The following is a 9,580-nucleotide window of genomic DNA, read 5'->3' on the forward strand; positions in this document are numbered from 1 at the left end:
TATATGGCCGCGCTGAGTAGCTGTGTGTGGAAACGAAAGACAGGGACGGAGCTAAAGCAATCAGTACGAATAACAAAGTAAGCAGAGCCTCTGGTAGCTCAGTTGGTAGAGCGGTGGACTGTAGTGGAGGATTCACAGTTATCCATAGGTCGCTGGTTCAAATCCGGCCCAGAGGACTGTTTTTCTAATCTCACGAGCAAAGAGGCTCCAGAGCATGCCCACTCGGTCAGAACCTCCCTATGTTTTAAACCTATTTTAAAGGAAATTCATTTGCTCAGCTTGTAATAGCTAGTTGATAATCATGGGATTCTTAGCCTCCGTAGGTTAATGATAAATCTTCGAATTATCTTAAAATTGCTTGCTCTTACAGGCATTACTCGTTTAATGTGCTATATAGGTCACATAGTCGCACCAATATTCAGCCGTTTCATAGACGTCTCGTTATTTACACAAACGTAGGAACTAAATCCCTGAGCCTATCACTGCTACTTCCTCGGCGAGAAACGCTTATTACAGAAAATTTAGACTAAACGAAGGTTCCACCGAGATTCGAACTCGGATCGCTGGATTCAGAGTCCAGAGTGCTAACCGTTACACCATGGAACCAGACAGGAGCATGGGACTCGTAAATACACTTAGCAGTACTCTGACATAATTCAGACACTTCCTACTTGCATTTTTTAACCTAATTGATACGATCGAGCATTATAAAACTTAATCTGGGCAATGTTTGCAGTTGCAGCCGATGGCTGCATTTCTGTGCGTCTATATGGCCGCGCTGAGTAGCTGTGTGTGGAAACGAAAGACAGGGACGGAGCTAAAGCAATCAGTACGAATAACAAAGTAAGCAGAGCCTCTGGTAGCTCAGTTGGTAGAGCGGTGGACTGTAGTGGAGGATTCACAGTTATCCATAGGTCGCTGGTTCAAATCCGGCCCAGAGGACTGTTTTTCTAATCTCACGAGCAAAGAGGCTCCAGAGCATGCCCACTCGGTCAGAACCTCCCTATGTTTTAAACCTATTTTAAAGGAAATTCATTTGCTCAGCTTGTAATAGCTAGTTGATAATCATGGGATTCTTAGCCTCCGTAGGTTAATGATAAATCTTCGAATTATCTTAAAATTGCTTGCTCTTACAGGCATTACTCGTTTAATGTGCTATATAGGTCACATAGTCGCACCAATATTCAGCCGTTTCATAGACGTCTCGTTATTTACACAAACGTAGGAACTAAATCCCTGAGCCTATCACTGCTACTTCCTCGGCGAGAAACGCTTATTACAGAAAATTTAGACTAAACGAAGGTTCCACCGAGATTCGAACTCGGATCGCTGGAATCAGAGTCCAGAGTGCTAACCGTTACACCATGGAACCAGACAGGAGCATGGGACTCGTAAATACACTTAGCAGTACTCTGACATAATTCAGACACTTCCTACTTGCATTTTTTAACCTAATTGATACGATCGAGCATTATAAAACTTAATCTGGGCAATGTTTGCAGTTGCAGCCGATGGCTGCATTTCTGTGCGTCTATATGGCCGCGCTGAGTAGCTGTGTGTGGAAACGAAAGACAGGGACGGAGCTAAAGCAATCAGTACGAATAACAAAGTAAGCAGAGCCTCTGGTAGCTCAGTTGGTAGAGCGGTGGACTGTAGTGGAGGATTCACAGTTATCCATAGGTCGCTGGTTCAAATCCGGCCCAGAGGACTGTTTTTCTAATCTCACGAGCAAAGAGGCTCCAGAGCATGCCCACTCGGTCAGAACCTCCCTATGTTTTAAACCTATTTTAAAGGAAATTCATTTGCTCAGCTTGTAATAGCTAGTTGATAATCATGGGATTCTTAGCCTCCGTAGGTTAATGATAATTCTTCGAATTATCTTAAAATTGCTTGCTCTTACAGGCATTACTCGTTTAATGTGCTATATAGGTCACATAGTCGCACCAATATTCAGCCGTTTCATAGACGTCTCGTTATTTACACAAACGTAGGAACTAAATCCCTGAGCCTATCACTGCTACTTCCTCGGCGAGAAACGCTTATTACAGAAAATTTAGACTAAACGAAGGTTCCACCGAGATTCGAACTCGGATCGCTGGATTCAGAGTCCAGAGTGCTAACCGTTACACCATGGAACCAGACAGGAGCATGGGACTCGTAAATACACTTAGCAGTACTCTGACATAATTCAGACACTTCCTACTTGCATTTTTTAACCTAATTGATACGATAGAGCATTATAAAACTTAATCTGGGCAATGTTTGCAGTTGCAGCCGATGGCTGCATTTCTGTGCGTCTATATGGCCGCGCTGAGTAGCTGTGTGTGGAAACGAAAGACAGGGACGGAGCTAAAGCAATCAGTACGAATAACAAAGTAAGCAGAGCCTCTGGTAGCTCATTTGGTAGAGCGGTGGACTGTAGTGGAGGATTCACAGTTATCCATAGGTCGCTGGTTCAAATCCGGCCCAGAGGACTGTTTTTCTAATCTCACGAGCAAAGAGGCTCCAGAGCATGCCCACTCGGTCAGAACCTCCCTATGTTTTAAACCTATTTTAAAGGAAATTCATTTGCTCAGCTTGTAATAGCTAGTTGATAATCATGGGATTCTTAGCCTCCGTAGGTTAATGATAAATCTTCGAATTATCTTAAAATTGCTTGCTCTTACAGGCATTACTCGTTTAATGTGCTATATAGGTCACATAGTCGCACCAATATTCAGCCGTTTCATAGACGTCTCGTTATTTACACAAACGTAGGAACTAAATCCCTGAGCCTATCACTGCTACTTCCTCGGCGAGAAACGCTTATTACAGAAAATTTAGACTAAACGAAGGTTCCACCGAGATTCGAACTCGGATCGCTGGATTCAGAGTCCAGAGTGCTAACCGTTACACCATGGAACCAGACAGGAGCATGGGACTCGTAAATACACTTAGCAGTACTCTGACATAATTCAGACACTTCCTACTTGCATTTTTTAACCTAATTGATACGATCGAGCATTATAAAACTTAATCTGGGCAATGTTTGCAGTTGCAGCCGATGGCTGCATTTCTGTGCGTCTATATGGCCGCGCTGAGTAGCTGTGTGTGGAAACGAAAGACAGGGACGGAGCTAAAGCAATCAGTACGAATAACAAAGTAAGCAGAGCCTCTGGTAGCTCAGTTGGTAGAGCGGTGGACTGTAGTGGAGGATTCACAGTTATCCATAGGTCGCTGGTTCAAATCCGGCCCAGAGGACTGTTTTTCTAATCTCACGAGCAAAGAGGCTCCAGAGCATGCCCACTCGGTCAGAACCTCCCTATGTTTTAAACCTATTTTAAAGGAAATTCATTTGCTCAGCTTGTAATAGCTAGTTGATAATCATGGGATTCTTAGCCTCCGTAGGTTAATGATAATTCTTCGAATTATCTTAAAATTGCTTGCTCTTACAGGCATTACTCGTTTAATGTGCTATATAGGTCACATAGTCGCACCAATATTCAGCCGTTTCATAGACGTCTCGTTATTTACACAAACGTAGGAACTAAATCCCTGAGCCTATCACTGCTACTTCCTCGGCGAGAAACGCTTATTACAGAAAATTTAGACTAAACGAAGGTTCCACCGAGATTCGAACTCGGATCGCTGGATTCAGAGTCCAGAGTGCTAACCGTTACACCATGGAACCAGACAGGAGCATGGGACTCGTAAATACACTTAGCAGTACTCTGACATAATTCAGACACTTCCTACTTGCATTTTTTAACCTAATTGATACGATCGAGCATTATAAAACTTAATCTGGGCAATGTTTGCAGTTGCAGCCGATGGCTGCATTTCTGTGCGTCTATATGGCCGCGCTGAGTAGCTGTGTGTGGAAACGAAAGACAGGGACGGAGCTAAAGCAATCAGTACGAATAACAAAGTAAGCAGAGCCTCTGGTAGCTCAGTTGGTAGAGCGGTGGACTGTAGTGGAGGATTCACAGTTATCCATAGGTCGCTGGTTCAAATCCGGCCCAGAGGACTGTTTTTCTAATCTCACGAGCAAAGAGGCTCCAGAGCATGCCCACTCGGTCAGAACCTCCCTATGTTTTAAACCTATTTTAAAGGAAATTCATTTGCTCAGCTTGTAATAGCTAGTTGATAATCATGGGATTCTTAGCCTCCGTAGGTTAATGATAAATCTTCGAATTATCTTAAAATTGCTTGCTCTTACAGGCATTACTCGTTTAATGTGCTATATAGGTCACATAGTCGCACCAATATTCAGCCGTTTCATAGACGTCTCGTTATTTACACAAACGTAGGAACTAAATCCCTGAGCCTATCACTGCTACTTCCTCGGCGAGAAACGCTTATTACAGAAAATTTAGACTAAACGAAGGTTCCACCGAGATTCGAACTCGGATCGCTGGATTCAGAGTCCAGAGTGCTAACCGTTACACCATGGAACCAGACAGGAGCATGGGACTCGTAAATACACTTAGCAGTACTCTGACATAATTCAGACACTTCCTACTTGCATTTTTTAACCTAATTGATACGATCGAGCATTATAAAACTTAATCTGGGCAATGTTTGCAGTTGCAGCCGATGGCTGCATTTCTGTGCGTCTATATGGCCGCGCTGAGTAGCTGTGTGTGGAAACGAAAGACAGGGACGGAGCTAAAGCAATCAGTACGAATAACAAAGTAAGCAGAGCCTCTGGTAGCTCAGTTGGTAGAGCGGTGGACTGTAGTGGAGGATTCACAGTTATCCATAGGTCGCTGGTTCAAATCCGGCCCAGAGGACTGTTTTTCTAATCTCACGAGCAAAGAGGCTCCAGAGCATGCCCACTCGGTCAGAACCTCCCTATGTTTTAAACCTATTTTAAAGGAAATTCATTTGCTCAGCTTGTAATAGCTAGTTGATAATCATGGGATTCTTAGCCTCCGTAGGTTAATGATAATTCTTCGAATTATCTTAAAATTGCTTGCTCTTACAGGCATTACTCGTTTAATGTGCTATATAGGTCACATAGTCGCACCAATATTCAGCCGTTTCATAGACGTCTCGTTATTTACACAAACGTAGGAACTAAATCCCTGAGCCTATCACTGCTACTTCCTCGGCGAGAAACGCTTATTACAGAAAATTTAGACTAAACGAAGGTTCCACCGAGATTCGAACTCGGATCGCTGGATTCAGAGTCCAGAGTGCTAACCGTTACACCATGGAACCAGACAGGAGCATGGGACTCGTAAATACACTTAGCAGTACTCTGACATAATTCAGACACTTCCTACTTGCATTTTTTTACCTAATTGATACGATCGAGCATTATAAAACTTAATCTGGGCAATGTTTGCAGTTGCAGCCGATGGCTGCATTTCTGTGCGTCTATATGGCCGCGCTGAGTAGCTGTGTGTGGAAACGAAAGACAGGGACGGAGCTAAAGCAATCAGTACGAATAACAAAGTAAGCAGAGCCTCTGGTAGCTCAGTTGGTAGAGCGGTGGACTGTAGTGGAGGATTCACAGTTATCCATAGGTCGCTGGTTCAAATCCGGCCCAGAGGACTGTTTTTCTAATCTCACGAGCAAAGAGGCTCCAGAGCATGCCCACTCGGTCAGAACCTCGCTATGTTTTAAACCTATTTTAAAGGAAATTCATTTGCTCAGCTTGTAATAGCTAGTTGATAATCATGGGATTCTTAGCCTCCGTAGGTTAATGATAATTCTTCGAATTATCTTAAAATTGCTTGCTCTTACAGGCATTACTCGTTTAATGTGCTATATAGGTCACATAGTCGCACCAATATTCAGCCGTTTCATAGACGTCTCGTTATTTACACAAACGTAGGAACTAAATCCCTGAGCCTATCACTGCTACTTCCTCGGCGAGAAACGCTTATTACAGAAAATTTAGACTAAACGAAGGTTCCACCGAGATTCGAACTCGGATCGCTGGATTCAGAGTCCAGAGTGCTAACCGTTACACCATGGAACCAGACAGGAGCATGGGACTCGTAAATACACTTAGCAGTACTCTGACATAATTCAGACACTTCCTACTTGCATTTTTTAACCTAATTGATACGATCGAGCATTATAAAACTTAATCTGGGCAATGTTTGCAGTTGCAGCCGATGGCTGCATTTCTGTGCGTCTATATGGCCGCGCTGAGTAGCTGTGTGTGGAAACGAAAGACAGGGACGGAGCTAAAGCAATCAGTACGAATAACAAAGTAAGCAGAGCCTCTGGTAGCTCAGTTGGTAGAGCGGTGGACTGTAGTGGAGGATTCACAGTTATCCATAGGTCGCTGGTTCAAATCCGGCCCAGAGGACTGTTTTTCTAATCTCACGAGCAAAGAGGCTCCAGAGCATGCCCACTCGGTCAGAACCTCCCTATGTTTTAAACCTATTTTAAAGGAAATTCATTTGCTCAGCTTGTAATAGCTAGTTGATAATCATGGGATTCTTAGCCTCCGTAGGTTAATGATAATTCTTCGAATTATCTTAAAATTGCTTGCTCTTACAGGCATTACTCGTTTAATGTGCTATATAGGTCACATAGTCGCACCAATATTCAGCCGTTTCATAGACGTCTCGTTATTTACACAAACGTAGGAACTAAATCCCTGAGCCTATCACTGCTACTTCCTCGGCGAGAAACGCTTATTACAGAAAATTTAGACTAAACGAAGGTTCCACCGAGATTCGAACTCGGATCGCTGGATTCAGAGTCCAGAGTGCTAACCGTTACACCATGGAACCAGACAGGAGCATGGGACTCGTAAATACACTTAGCAGTACTCTGACATAATTCAGACACTTCCTACTTGCATTTTTTAACCTAATTGATACGATCGAGCATTATAAAACTTAATCTGGGCAATGTTTGCAGTTGCAGCCGATGGCTGCATTTCTGTGCGTCTATATGGCCGCGCTGAGTAGCTGTGTGTGGAAACGAAAGACAGGGACGGAGCTAAAGCAATCAGTACGAATAACAAAGTAAGCAGAGCCTCTGGTAGCTCAGTTGGTAGAGCGGTGGACTGTAGTGGAGGATTCACAGTTATCCATAGGTCGCTGGTTCAAATCCGGCCCAGAGGACTGTTTTTCTAATCTCACGAGCAAAGAGGCTCCAGAGCATGCCCACTCGGTCAGAACCTCGCTATGTTTTAAACCTATTTTAAAGGAAATTCATTTGCTCAGCTTGTAATAGCTAGTTGATAATCATGGGATTCTTAGCCTCCGTAGGTTAATGATAATTCTTCGAATTATCTTAAAATTGCTTGCTCTTACAGGCATTACTCGTTTAATGTGCTATATAGGTCACATAGTCGCACCAATATTCAGCCGTTTCATAGACGTCTCGTTATTTACACAAACGTAGGAACTAAATCCCTGAGCCTATCACTGCTACTTCCTCGGCGAGAAACGCTTATTACAGAAAATTTAGACTAAACGAAGGTTCCACCGAGATTCGAACTCGGATCGCTGGATTCAGAGTCCAGAGTGCTAACCGTTACACCATGGAACCAGACAGGAGCATGGGACTCGTAAATACACTTAGCAGTACTCTGACATAATTCAGACACTTCCTACTTGCATTTTTTAACCTAATTGATACGATCGAGCATTATAAAACTTAATCTGGGCAATGTTTGCAGTTGCAGCCGATGGCTGCATTTCTGTGCGTCTATATGGCCGCGCTGAGTAGCTGTGTGTGGAAACGAAAGCCAGGGACGGAGCTAAAGCAATCAGTACGAATAACAAAGTAAGCAGAGCCTCTGGTAGCTCAGTTGGTAGAGCGGTGGACTGTAGTGGAGGATTCACAGTTATCCATAGGTCGCTGGTTCAAATCCAGCCCAGAGGACTGTTTTTCTAATCTCACGAGCAAAGAGGCTCCAGAGCATGCCCACTCGGTCAGAACCTCCCTATGTTTTAAACCTATTTTAAAGGAAATTCATTTGCTCAGCTTGTAATAGCTAGTTGATAATCATGGGATTCTTAGCCTCCGTAGGTTAATGATAATTCTTCGAATTATCTTAAAATTGCTTGCTCTTACAGGCATTACTCGTTTAATGTGCTATATAGGTCACATAGTCGCACCAATATTCAGCCGTTTCATAGACGTCTCGTTATTTACACAAACGTAGGAACTAAATCCCTGAGCCTATCACTGCTACTTCCTCGGCGAGAAACGCTTATTACAGAAAATTTAGACTAAACGAAGGTTCCACCGAGATTCGAACTCGGATCGCTGGATTCAGAGTCCAGAGTGCTAACCGTTACACCATGGAACCAGACAGGAGCATGGGACTCGTAAATACACTTAGCAGTACTCTGACATAATTCAGACACTTCCTACTTGCATTTTTTAACCTAATTGATACGATCGAGCATTATAAAACTTAATCTGGGCAATGTTTGCAGTTGCAGCCGATGGCTGCATTTCTGTGCGTCTATATGGCCGCGCTGAGTAGCTGTGTGTGGAAACGAAAGACAGGGACGGAGCTAAAGCAATCAGTACGAATAACAAAGTAAGCAGAGCCTCTGGTAGCTCAGTTGGTAGAGCGGTGGACTGTAGTGGAGGATTCACAGTTATCCATAGGTCGCTGGTTCAAATCCGGCCCAGAGGACTGTTTTTCTAATCTCACGAGCAAAGAGGCTCCAGAGCATGCCCACTCGGTCAGAACCTCGCTATGTTTTAAACCTATTTTAAAGGAAATTCATTTGCTCAGCTTGTAATAGCTAGTTGATAATCATGGGATTCTTAGCCTCCGTAGGTTAATGATAATTCTTCGAATTATCTTAAAATTGCTTGCTCTTACAGGCATTACTCGTTTAATGTGCTATATAGGTCACATAGTCGCACCAATATTCAGCCGTTTCATAGACGTCTCGTTATTTACACAAACGTAGGAACTAAATCCCTGAGCCTATCACTGCTACTTCCTCGGCGAGAAACGCTTATTACAGAAAATTTAGACTAAACGAAGGTTCCACCGAGATTCGAACTCGGATCGCTGGATTCAGAGTCCAGAGTGCTAACCGTTACACCATGGAACCAGACAGGAGCATGGGACTCGTAAATACACTTAGCAGTACTCTGACATAATTCAGACACTTCCTACTTGCATTTTTTAACCTAATTGATACGATCGAGCATTATAAAACTTAATCTGGGCAATGTTTGCAGTTGCAGCCGATGGCTGCATTTCTGTGCGTCTATATGGCCGCGCTGAGTAGCTGTGTGTGGAAACGAAAGCCAGGGACGGAGCTAAAGCAATCAGTACGAATAACAAAGTAAGCAGAGCCTCTGGTAGCTCAGTTGGTAGAGCGGTGGACTGTAGTGGAGGATTCACAGTTATCCATAGGTCGCTGGTTCAAATCCGGCCCAGAGGACTGTTTTTCTAATCTCACGAGCAAAGAGGCTCCAGAGCATGCCCACTCGGTCAGAACCTCCCTATGTTTTAAACCTATTTTAAAGGAAATTCATTTGCTCAGCTTGTAATAGCTAGTTGATAATCATGGGATTCTTAGCCTCCGTAGGTTAATGATAATTCTTCGAATTATCTTAAAATTGCTTGCTCTTACAGGCATTACTCGTTTAATGT

At 43.5% G+C, this 9,580-nt stretch overlaps 25 non-coding genes across 25 annotated transcripts; 13 read left to right on the top strand and 12 right to left on the bottom strand.

Annotated features, from left to right (window-relative positions):
* Positions 1 to 87: 87 nt before the first annotated feature.
* Positions 88 to 176, top strand: Trnay-gua (transfer RNA tyrosine (anticodon GUA)). The gene is given in 2 exon segments: positions 88 to 124; positions 141 to 176. It is a non-coding gene; the product is annotated as a tRNA-Tyr (tRNA).
* Positions 177 to 534: 358 nt separating this feature from the next.
* On the bottom strand, positions 535 to 606 carry Trnaq-cug (transfer RNA glutamine (anticodon CUG)). The gene has a single exon. It is a non-coding gene; the product is annotated as a tRNA-Gln (tRNA).
* A 247-nt stretch (positions 607 to 853) lies between these two features.
* Positions 854 to 942, top strand: Trnay-gua (transfer RNA tyrosine (anticodon GUA)). Its single transcript is given in 2 exon segments — positions 854 to 890; positions 907 to 942. It is a non-coding gene; the product is annotated as a tRNA-Tyr (tRNA).
* Positions 943 to 1,300: 358 nt separating this feature from the next.
* Trnaq-cug (transfer RNA glutamine (anticodon CUG)) lies at positions 1,301 to 1,372 on the bottom strand. Its single transcript has one exon. It is a non-coding gene; the product is annotated as a tRNA-Gln (tRNA).
* Positions 1,373 to 1,619: 247 nt separating this feature from the next.
* On the top strand, positions 1,620 to 1,708 carry Trnay-gua (transfer RNA tyrosine (anticodon GUA)). Its single transcript is given in 2 exon segments — positions 1,620 to 1,656; positions 1,673 to 1,708. It is a non-coding gene; the product is annotated as a tRNA-Tyr (tRNA).
* A 358-nt stretch (positions 1,709 to 2,066) lies between these two features.
* Positions 2,067 to 2,138, bottom strand: Trnaq-cug (transfer RNA glutamine (anticodon CUG)). The gene has a single exon. It is a non-coding gene; the product is annotated as a tRNA-Gln (tRNA).
* A 247-nt stretch (positions 2,139 to 2,385) lies between these two features.
* On the top strand, positions 2,386 to 2,474 carry Trnay-gua (transfer RNA tyrosine (anticodon GUA)). The gene is given in 2 exon segments: positions 2,386 to 2,422; positions 2,439 to 2,474. It is a non-coding gene; the product is annotated as a tRNA-Tyr (tRNA).
* A 358-nt stretch (positions 2,475 to 2,832) lies between these two features.
* Trnaq-cug (transfer RNA glutamine (anticodon CUG)) lies at positions 2,833 to 2,904 on the bottom strand. The gene has a single exon. It is a non-coding gene; the product is annotated as a tRNA-Gln (tRNA).
* A 247-nt stretch (positions 2,905 to 3,151) lies between these two features.
* On the top strand, positions 3,152 to 3,240 carry Trnay-gua (transfer RNA tyrosine (anticodon GUA)). Its single transcript is given in 2 exon segments — positions 3,152 to 3,188; positions 3,205 to 3,240. It is a non-coding gene; the product is annotated as a tRNA-Tyr (tRNA).
* A 358-nt stretch (positions 3,241 to 3,598) lies between these two features.
* Trnaq-cug (transfer RNA glutamine (anticodon CUG)) lies at positions 3,599 to 3,670 on the bottom strand. Its single transcript has one exon. It is a non-coding gene; the product is annotated as a tRNA-Gln (tRNA).
* Positions 3,671 to 3,917: 247 nt separating this feature from the next.
* On the top strand, positions 3,918 to 4,006 carry Trnay-gua (transfer RNA tyrosine (anticodon GUA)). The gene is given in 2 exon segments: positions 3,918 to 3,954; positions 3,971 to 4,006. It is a non-coding gene; the product is annotated as a tRNA-Tyr (tRNA).
* A 358-nt stretch (positions 4,007 to 4,364) lies between these two features.
* On the bottom strand, positions 4,365 to 4,436 carry Trnaq-cug (transfer RNA glutamine (anticodon CUG)). Its single transcript has one exon. It is a non-coding gene; the product is annotated as a tRNA-Gln (tRNA).
* Positions 4,437 to 4,683: 247 nt separating this feature from the next.
* Trnay-gua (transfer RNA tyrosine (anticodon GUA)) lies at positions 4,684 to 4,772 on the top strand. Its single transcript is given in 2 exon segments — positions 4,684 to 4,720; positions 4,737 to 4,772. It is a non-coding gene; the product is annotated as a tRNA-Tyr (tRNA).
* Positions 4,773 to 5,130: 358 nt separating this feature from the next.
* Trnaq-cug (transfer RNA glutamine (anticodon CUG)) lies at positions 5,131 to 5,202 on the bottom strand. The gene has a single exon. It is a non-coding gene; the product is annotated as a tRNA-Gln (tRNA).
* Positions 5,203 to 5,449: 247 nt separating this feature from the next.
* Trnay-gua (transfer RNA tyrosine (anticodon GUA)) lies at positions 5,450 to 5,538 on the top strand. The gene is given in 2 exon segments: positions 5,450 to 5,486; positions 5,503 to 5,538. It is a non-coding gene; the product is annotated as a tRNA-Tyr (tRNA).
* Positions 5,539 to 5,896: 358 nt separating this feature from the next.
* Positions 5,897 to 5,968, bottom strand: Trnaq-cug (transfer RNA glutamine (anticodon CUG)). Its single transcript has one exon. It is a non-coding gene; the product is annotated as a tRNA-Gln (tRNA).
* A 247-nt stretch (positions 5,969 to 6,215) lies between these two features.
* Trnay-gua (transfer RNA tyrosine (anticodon GUA)) lies at positions 6,216 to 6,304 on the top strand. Its single transcript is given in 2 exon segments — positions 6,216 to 6,252; positions 6,269 to 6,304. It is a non-coding gene; the product is annotated as a tRNA-Tyr (tRNA).
* Positions 6,305 to 6,662: 358 nt separating this feature from the next.
* Positions 6,663 to 6,734, bottom strand: Trnaq-cug (transfer RNA glutamine (anticodon CUG)). The gene has a single exon. It is a non-coding gene; the product is annotated as a tRNA-Gln (tRNA).
* Positions 6,735 to 6,981: 247 nt separating this feature from the next.
* Trnay-gua (transfer RNA tyrosine (anticodon GUA)) lies at positions 6,982 to 7,070 on the top strand. The gene is given in 2 exon segments: positions 6,982 to 7,018; positions 7,035 to 7,070. It is a non-coding gene; the product is annotated as a tRNA-Tyr (tRNA).
* Positions 7,071 to 7,428: 358 nt separating this feature from the next.
* Positions 7,429 to 7,500, bottom strand: Trnaq-cug (transfer RNA glutamine (anticodon CUG)). The gene has a single exon. It is a non-coding gene; the product is annotated as a tRNA-Gln (tRNA).
* Positions 7,501 to 7,747: 247 nt separating this feature from the next.
* On the top strand, positions 7,748 to 7,836 carry Trnay-gua (transfer RNA tyrosine (anticodon GUA)). Its single transcript is given in 2 exon segments — positions 7,748 to 7,784; positions 7,801 to 7,836. It is a non-coding gene; the product is annotated as a tRNA-Tyr (tRNA).
* Positions 7,837 to 8,194: 358 nt separating this feature from the next.
* Positions 8,195 to 8,266, bottom strand: Trnaq-cug (transfer RNA glutamine (anticodon CUG)). The gene has a single exon. It is a non-coding gene; the product is annotated as a tRNA-Gln (tRNA).
* Positions 8,267 to 8,513: 247 nt separating this feature from the next.
* Trnay-gua (transfer RNA tyrosine (anticodon GUA)) lies at positions 8,514 to 8,602 on the top strand. Its single transcript is given in 2 exon segments — positions 8,514 to 8,550; positions 8,567 to 8,602. It is a non-coding gene; the product is annotated as a tRNA-Tyr (tRNA).
* A 358-nt stretch (positions 8,603 to 8,960) lies between these two features.
* Positions 8,961 to 9,032, bottom strand: Trnaq-cug (transfer RNA glutamine (anticodon CUG)). Its single transcript has one exon. It is a non-coding gene; the product is annotated as a tRNA-Gln (tRNA).
* A 247-nt stretch (positions 9,033 to 9,279) lies between these two features.
* On the top strand, positions 9,280 to 9,368 carry Trnay-gua (transfer RNA tyrosine (anticodon GUA)). Its single transcript is given in 2 exon segments — positions 9,280 to 9,316; positions 9,333 to 9,368. It is a non-coding gene; the product is annotated as a tRNA-Tyr (tRNA).
* The last annotated feature ends 212 nt before the right edge of the window (positions 9,369 to 9,580 follow it).

Source organism: Schistocerca cancellata, chromosome 2 (genome assembly GCF_023864275.1).
Source record: "Schistocerca cancellata isolate TAMUIC-IGC-003103 chromosome 2, iqSchCanc2.1, whole genome shotgun sequence".
Taxonomy (NCBI): domain Eukaryota; kingdom Metazoa; phylum Arthropoda; class Insecta; order Orthoptera; family Acrididae; genus Schistocerca; species Schistocerca cancellata.